Source organism: Rhagoletis zephyria, unplaced genomic scaffold (assembly GCF_001687245.7).
Source record: "Rhagoletis zephyria isolate East Lansing unplaced genomic scaffold, Rhagoletis_zephyria_1.1 Rzeph_scaffold_04649, whole genome shotgun sequence".
NCBI lineage: Eukaryota > Metazoa > Arthropoda > Insecta > Diptera > Tephritidae > Rhagoletis > Rhagoletis zephyria.
The window spans coordinates 6,515-14,964 of NW_016161732.1; the positions used below are offsets into that span (position 1 = coordinate 6,515).

The window sequence follows — 8,450 nt, forward strand, 5'->3', positions numbered from 1 at the left end:
CAAAACGAACACGCTGCACACAACCCAAAAGTACTCCTCGGGGACCAAATGGTCAAAAACTGCGAAACGGTTTATTACTGTATATACTGTGATTCGAGCTTTATAAAAAATACACTTAAACTTAAGAAATAAACCGGTTGCGCAAACGACGTGTCAATAACGTTTTGAAAGTGTAACTTTGTTTGATTGCTGTCTAACGGTGATTTTTATTTTACAAAAACAAAGTGAAGTTTCAGTTATTTTGGAGTATTTCCTACAGAATGGCATCAAACAATAATGTAAAACTGCGTTTACGAAATTGGACTTTCGCACAGCCAAATGAATCATTTGACCTATTGTGCAAAGTGGTCAAAATTGCCTATAAGCCAGTGGGTAATTTAATATGTTTTAATGGCACTTACAGCCAATTTCACGAAAGCAATTTAAGTGACAATTGAGCAGTCAATTGACAGAAAACAAAATCAATTTCAATTTAAATTACTGGAGAAACCGGTTATTATTGTGCTTCTGCCTGGTGGATATAAATATGAAAAAAACGTTGATTTCTCCTTAAATTTTCAAAATGTACGCTGCTTTTTCTAAGCAGAATAAATTATGGATGGTGAGTGGGATATACTCAGTTTGATCATACTCGCTGCGCTTCTCTGCAATGTATGTGCACATATTTTTTTATTTCTATAATTTATATTGTTATTGCATTTACATTTATATGTACTTTTGAAAGTCACAATTCAATAAGTAGTTGAGATTTTTGCAGTTGTTGCGTCCTGTACTCAAGTACGTCTTTCATAACTATTTGTCGAAAATTTTCATGCAATTGTTCAAAAGTGCCGTTGTTTTTATTTCGCATAACATGCATCTTTGGCAAAGACGTTTTAAATACTGCCTGGGCATCTGAAGTGCTGCAAGACTGTTGGTTCAGTTGTCTACTTGAATCATTTCTGTTAAACCTTAATGGCGGTATTGGGTTACTCTCAAAGTCTGAATCTGTAAGTAAAAAAATGTTTGTACCAATAATATTCAGCGCATAATATGCAATATATGTATATGAATTTATTACATATGGATATGTATTTTTGAAGTGAAACTTCTTCAGGAGTAAATTAGCAAATTCAACGGAAATTGCACACGGAAATGGTGCAACGGAAATGATGCAACGGAAATGGTTGGGCCATGAAACAAGTGCTTCTTGTGTGCATGCATATGGTATTAATTTAACTAAGATTTGCTAATAAAAGGTTAACGGAAATGATGCAACGGAAATGGTGCAACGGAAATGGTTGGGGCTGAAACAAGCGCTTCTTGTGTGTATGCATATGGTATTAATTTAACTAAAATTTGCTGACAAAAGGTTAAAGGATAACACTTAGAAAAAGGCCAATACAAGAATGAAAGTAAAGGTGACTACGTACATAGATAAAGAAAAGGATAAATGCAAAGGCAAAAATAAAAACAAAAACAAAGATGCGTAAAGATAGAGGCAAAAATGAAGGTAAATTTAAACACTTTACTTATATATATAAGGGCACAGGTGAAGGGAAATATGTATGTAGATGAAGAAAATGATAAACATAAAAGTAAAGGCAAAGAGGAAGGTGGGGATACCGATAAAAGTAAAGATGAAGATGGGGAAAGAAAGATTAAAATAAAGGTAATTTAAGAGGAGAGGATATAGAGAGCGACACAGAGACTCAATCAGGGAATTATTTTGGGCTTTTAGAAATTTTCGGAATTCTCGGGACTTATCGATATTTTTATCGGTTTTGTTATCGACATTTTTATCGATTTTGTTATCGATATTTTTATCGATTTGTTATCGATTTTGTAATCGATATTTTTAACTATTTTGTTAGCGATATTTTTATCGATTTTCTTATCGATTTTGTTATCGATATTTATTGATTCTGTTATCGATATTTTTCGATTTTGTTATCGATATTTATTGATTTTGTTATCGATATTTATCGATTTTGTTATCGACATTTATCGATTTTGTTACCGATATTTATTGATTTTGTTATCGATTTTGTTATGGACATTTTTATCGATTTTGTTACCGATATTTTTATCGATTGTGTTCTGGATATTCTTTTCGAGTTTCTAATAGATTTTGCTACTAATATTATTATCGTTTTCGTTATCGAAATTTTTATCGATTTTGTTATCGATATTTTTATCGGTTTTGTTATCGATATTTTATTGGATGTTACTATCGATTTTGTTATCGATATAGTAAAAAGATAAAAATTAAGATAATGAAAAACAGAATAACATAAATGTATTTAGAACGAACAGAGGTAGGCATCTAGATACAAAAATATGTATGTATGTATGTATGTACATTAGACTGCATCACCAAAAAAAGTTGCGGTTTTTCCGCCGGGATTACAAAATTTATTATATTCTAAGACGTCCACCAAAATATTTCGGAAAAATATTAAGATTTAAGCGAGCTGGACCGATTTGAAAATACCTCCAAAAATGAAGTTTTTTATGAATAAAAATTGTTTCTTAAAGAACTTTTAGAAAAAGCCCCTCAGATGACAAACTTGATTAAGCTTAAAAAATCTGCATAAAAATAATCGAAAATATTTTCAACGGAATCGTTAGAATGAGATTTTTGATGCTGTTTTTTTTACTTTTTTCAAATATTGGTTTACGAAAAACTTGAATAACTGGGCCAAAAATGGTCTGATTTAGACTTATCGGATCTCAGTAGAAAGGTACACACTGTTTTTATTTCTGTCTAAAAAAAGTTATTTGTGTCCCACATTTTTTTTTTTCAAAGACCAAAGCATCTTAATTCAACTTTGAATGACGTTCGTTCATCCTACCTTTCTCTTCCATCCTTTGAATGAGTTTATTAGTAAAGAAATAAAAAGGGTGAGAAACTACCTTTCCAATGACACCTCGCAAGTCCAAATCGGAAGAGTTTAGGTTCTGTTCCCCGCAAACATATTCTGAGCGCTCAGAATATATGAGTCGGAAAGGAGTCCTAGGTAAATAAGAAATATGAGTTTCAAAAACAAACATTTATTTACTCTTATATGAATCTTTTAGGAGTCATATATGATCCAAGTTATGAGCCAGCACTTTGCGCCAGTATAAAAACAATAACGACTAGAAATTTATATCTAAACTTGTTTATACAGACATGAAAAATAATTAGGAAGGAAAAATAAACAAAATTTAGCTGCAGCAACTGCTATTACATGAATGCTGCAATATATGAACATATTTATATATGTATGCGCATATATGAATTCCTTGCTAACATGGCTCTAAAGTAAGTTCATTAAGAGAGTTGAAGAATAAAGCCAATAAGAGTCACAGAACAGCATACAAGGAGTTCCGAAAGTAGGCATTTATGAGGCCAATAAGAGTCATTTAAGAGCTTCAAAAAGAGTCCAAAATGAGCCGTATATGAGGCCAATAAGAGTCCAATATGACTCATATTGAGGCTCATTTGATGTATGAATTTAAGCTCATATAGGACGACCTTCGCAGGAAGGGAAACACCCTCATTTCGGACTCTTAAATGAGATCATAATGAGCACAAAGGCTCCGAAATGGGACTCCTTAAAGACTCATTTATGACTCCAGATGTTTGCTGGGTTATTAAAGTTTTTCCTATACTAATCTTTGAAAAAAGTTAAAAAAACAGCATCAAAGTCTCATCATTGCGATTCCGTTCAAATTTTTTTTTTTAAATTTTTAAATATTTTTATGCAAATATTTTAAGCTTAAACCGTTTCGTCATTTGAGGGGATTTTTTTCAAATAAAATCTTTAAGAAACGGTTTTTATTCATAAAAAACTCCATTTTTGGAGGTATTTTCAAATCGGTCCAGCTCACTTAAATCTTAATATTTTTCCGAAATATTTTGGTGGACGGCTTAAAATATAATAGCTTTTATAATTCCAATGGAAAAATAATGCCGATTTTTTTTTGTATGGGGAGTGATGCAGTCTAATGTACATATGTACGTATGTATATTGGTTATGACACAAAATAGATATGTATGTAATGTAAGTTTCACTTCTCCAGTGTGGCCCAGGCGCACTTAATTTTTTTACATATGTATTTGTATGGGTACATAATAATGAATTTCTTCAGTTTATTTCTGGTTATTAAGTTATCTGATTAACTATATGATTGTTGCTGTATTTAATTGTTGGCAACTAAATACATAATAGAGTTCTAAAATCATATAACCCGTTAACAAATTCACACGGAAATATTTAGGATTTTACTACATGCATAAGACGCTTTATTTGTATGGAGAAAATTTTTTGTTAAGGTACAAAGCAAGACTCACCCTAGAAATGTTCCATTGGTAATAAAACATGCCCTGCGAAGAATTTTTAAAATCGGATAACGGAAAGACGTGCCTCAAGCGCTATGAAGTTCAGCATTTTTGTCACAAAGCACATTAGGTCAAATGATTACTTTTTCTGTGCGAAATTAATAGCAGCTAAAATTTAGCATTATTTTAGTATTAAACGATGGAAACCGTTACAAAAAGTGTAAAGTCAGTAAATGAAATGTAAAAACATGACTTGGCTTTCGTAAAACACATTTTCTTATGTTCAAATGATGAGTATGTGTGTTTATGTAGGTAGTCTCGAAAACATTGTCCAAATAGCTTGGTTTTGAAACAATTATTTTCTTACCATACTCAACCCGGAGGGGGTTGAGCTACATAAATAGAATAAGTATGGTCATATGTTCATAAATGGTTTCATCTAGGGATTAAAAAATATATATTATCGACGTCCCTTAATTAAAAAAAAATATTTACTACATGTTTCGCAGATATGCCTGGAGGCATAAAACACTTTATTTTCACTTAAAGATTTTTCCCAAATTGTCCACCGATATTATTTATATTCAGAATGCAAATGCTGCATTGTAACACATTTACTAAAACCGCTGGTAACTTCCTGAAAATAATATTTTTGAAACTAATTTACGAAAAGAATGTTCAAAGCTCTATTCACCTTGAGAAAAAAATTTCGAAATTGCAATCCGTAGATTCTCTCAAGGATTTGCCTTTTTGCGAAGGCTGCTCATCAATATATTTGCGAATCGGCGCGAGTGTCTTTGTAACATAGCTATGCTACAGGAGATGAAATGTAATCCAAATTGAGGCTGGTATTTTTTTTGCTATCACATACTTCCATTTTCACTATTTATCACCATTAAAATTGACTATTTACCACCATTAAAATGCAAGTAAATTTTTACAGCTGCTGTTGTTGTACAGCGCCACTTGCGGCCGGGTAAAATACTACAATTTAGGCTAAGTTATTTTTAGCGAAAGGGAGAACAGAACCGCAATTTTTGGGGATAGCCAAAAATTCGGATAAAATGTTAGCTTTCGCATTTCGCTGGTCGACACAGTTGGCTTTGATTTCTAAAACAACTTCATCAGTAAGAAACGGGATAATTCCATAATTTTCCGTCTTTGTTTGATAAATAATTGCAAAAAATATGCGTTTTTTTCTTCTAAGAGTTTCATGAAACTTCCGCAAATATCAACAGCACCAAATTTGTCTATAAACATGGTTGACAACCGAAGAAAGCCTTTCTGTCTTTGAACATCCAATCAGCCAAACTACAAACATCTCGCCTTTTGTAATAGCATGATGGCCCAAAAAAAATTGTTTTTCTTGAAAACGGCTAAAAACGGCGGCTTACGTAAAATAAGATCAACTCATTACATCCCAGTTTACCCATTTCCATTTCCACTTTGTTTGCCGAAAGTTAACAAAATTGTAAAAGTTTACATTAAATCATAATTGGAAATAAATCAAAAAAATTTTTGAGGTTATGCAAATAAGTCAGCTTGTTTTGCAAAGAAATGATAAAAAGTCACTTTTTTAAATTATGACATAGGTTCTCACTTATCCATTAAAATGTTTCTTTAATTATTCGAGCTTTATAAAAAATACACTTTAAACTTAAGAAATAAACCGGTTGCGCAAACGACGTGTCAATAACGTTTTGAAAGTGTAACTTTGTTTGATTGCTGTCTAACGGTGAAAGTGAAGTTTCTGTTATTTTGGAGTATTTCCTACAGAACGGCATCAAACAATAATGTAAATCTGCATTTACGAAATTGGACTTTCGCACAGTCAAATGAATCATTTGACCTATTGTGCAAAGTGGTCAAAATTGCCTATAAGCCAGTGGGCAATTTAATATATTTTAATGGCACTTACAGCCAATTTCACGAAAGCAATTTAAGTGACAATTGAGCAGTCAATTGACAGAAAACCAAATCAATTTAAATTTAAATTACTGGAGAAACCGGCTATTATTGTGCTTCTGCCTGGTGGATATAAATATGAAAAAAAACGTTGATTTCTCCTTAAATTTTCAAAATGTACGCTGCTTTTTCAAAGCAGAATAAATTATGGATGGTGAGTGGGATATACTCAGTTTGATCATACTCGCTGCGCTTCTCTGCAATGTATGTGCACATAGTTTTTTATTTCTATAATTTATATTGTTATTGCATTTACATTTATATGTACTTTTGAAAGTCACAATTCAATAAGTAGTTGAGATTTTTGCAGTTGTTGCGTCCTGTACTCAAGTACGTTTTTCATAACTATTTGTCGAAATTTTTCATGCAATTGTTCAAAAGTGCCGTTGTTTTTATTTCGCATAACATGCATCTTTGGCAAAGACGTTTTAAATACTGCCTGGGCATCTGAAGTGCTGCAAGACTGTTGGTTCAGTTGTCTACTTGAATCATTTCTGTTAAACCTTAATGGCGGTATTGGGTTACTCTCAAAGTCTGAATCTGTAAGTAAAAAAATGTTTGTACCAATAATATTCAACGCATAATATGCAATATATGTATATGAATTTATTACATATGGATATGTATTTTTGAAGTGAAACTTCTTTAGCGGCGGTTGGTTGGTTGGGAGTAAATTCGCAAATTCAACGGAAATTGCACACGGAAATGGTGCAACGGAAATGGTTGGGCCTGAAACAAGTGCTTCTTGTGTGTATGCATATGGTATTAATTTAACTAAGATTTGCTAATAAAAGGTTAACGGAAATGATGCAACGGAAATGGTTGGGGCTGAAACAAGCGCTTCTTGTGTGTATGCATATGGTATTAATTTAACTAAAACTTGCTGATAAAAGGTTAAAGAATAACACTTAGAAAAAGGCCAATACAAGAATAAAAGTAAAGGTGACTACGTACATAGATAAAGAAAAGGATAAATGCAAAGGCAAAAATAAAAACAAAAACAAAGAAGCGTAAAGATAAAAGCAAGAATGAAGGCCAAGGTAAATTTAAACACTTTACTTATATATATATATATAAGGGCACAGGTGAATGGAAATATGTATGTAGATGAAGAAAATAAAAAACATAAAAGTAAAGACAAAGAGGAAGATGGGGATACCGATAAAAGTAAAGATAAAGATGGGGAAAGAAAGATTAAAATAAAGGTAATTTAAGAGGAAAGGATATAGAGAGAGACACAGAGACTCAATCTGGGAATAATTTTGGGATTTTAGAAATTTTCGGAATTCTCGGGACTTATCGATATTTATTATTTTATTTATTATTAGTTATCGATTTTGTAATCGATATTTTTAACTATTTTGTTAGCGATATTTTTATCGATTTTCTTATCGATACTTTTATCGATTTTGTTATCGATATTTATTGATTCTGTTATCGATATTTTTAGATGTTGTTATCGATACTTATTGATCTTGTTATCGATATTTATCGATATTTATCGATTTTTTAATCGACATTTATCGATTTTGTTACCGATATNACTTTTATCGATTTTGTTATCGATATTTATTGGTTCTGTTATCGATATTTTTCGATTTTGTTATCGATATTTATTGATTTTGTTATCGATATTTATCGATTTTGTTATCGATATTTATCGATTTCGTTATCGACATATATCGATTTTGTTACCGATATTTATCGATTTTGTTATGTACATTTTTATCGATTTTATTACCGATATTTTTATCGATTGTGTTCTGGATATTCTTTTCGAGTTTCTAATAGATTTTGCTACTAATATTATTATCGTTTTCGCTATCGAAATTTTTATCGATTTTGTTATCGATATTTTTATCGGTTTTTTATCGATATTTTATTGGATGTTACTATCGATTTTGTTATCGATAGAGTAAAAAGATAAAAATTAAGATAATGAAAAACAGAATAACATAAATGTATTTAGAACGAACAGAGGTAGAGGTAGGGATATAGATAGAAAAGACAAAAAATATAACCTTAAGCAAAATCAGATGTATGTATGTATGTACATATGTATGTATGTATATTGGTTATGACACAAAATAGATATGTATGTAATGTAAGTTTCACTTCTCCAGTGTGGCCCAGGCGCACTTGATTTTTTTACATATGTATTTGTATGGGTACATAATGA

The 8,450-nt window shown here is 31.3% G+C and overlaps 1 long non-coding RNA gene across 1 annotated transcript; it reads right to left on the reverse strand.

Moving 5' to 3' along the window:
- Positions 1-640: 640 nt before the first annotated feature.
- Positions 641-6,918, reverse strand: LOC108371018 (uncharacterized). Its single transcript, XR_001848707.1, has 2 exons — positions 6,528-6,918; positions 641-987 (listed from the first exon to the last, which is right to left on the reverse strand). It is a non-coding gene; the product is annotated as an uncharacterized LOC108371018 (long non-coding RNA).
- Positions 6,919-8,450: the final 1,532 nt, after the last annotated feature.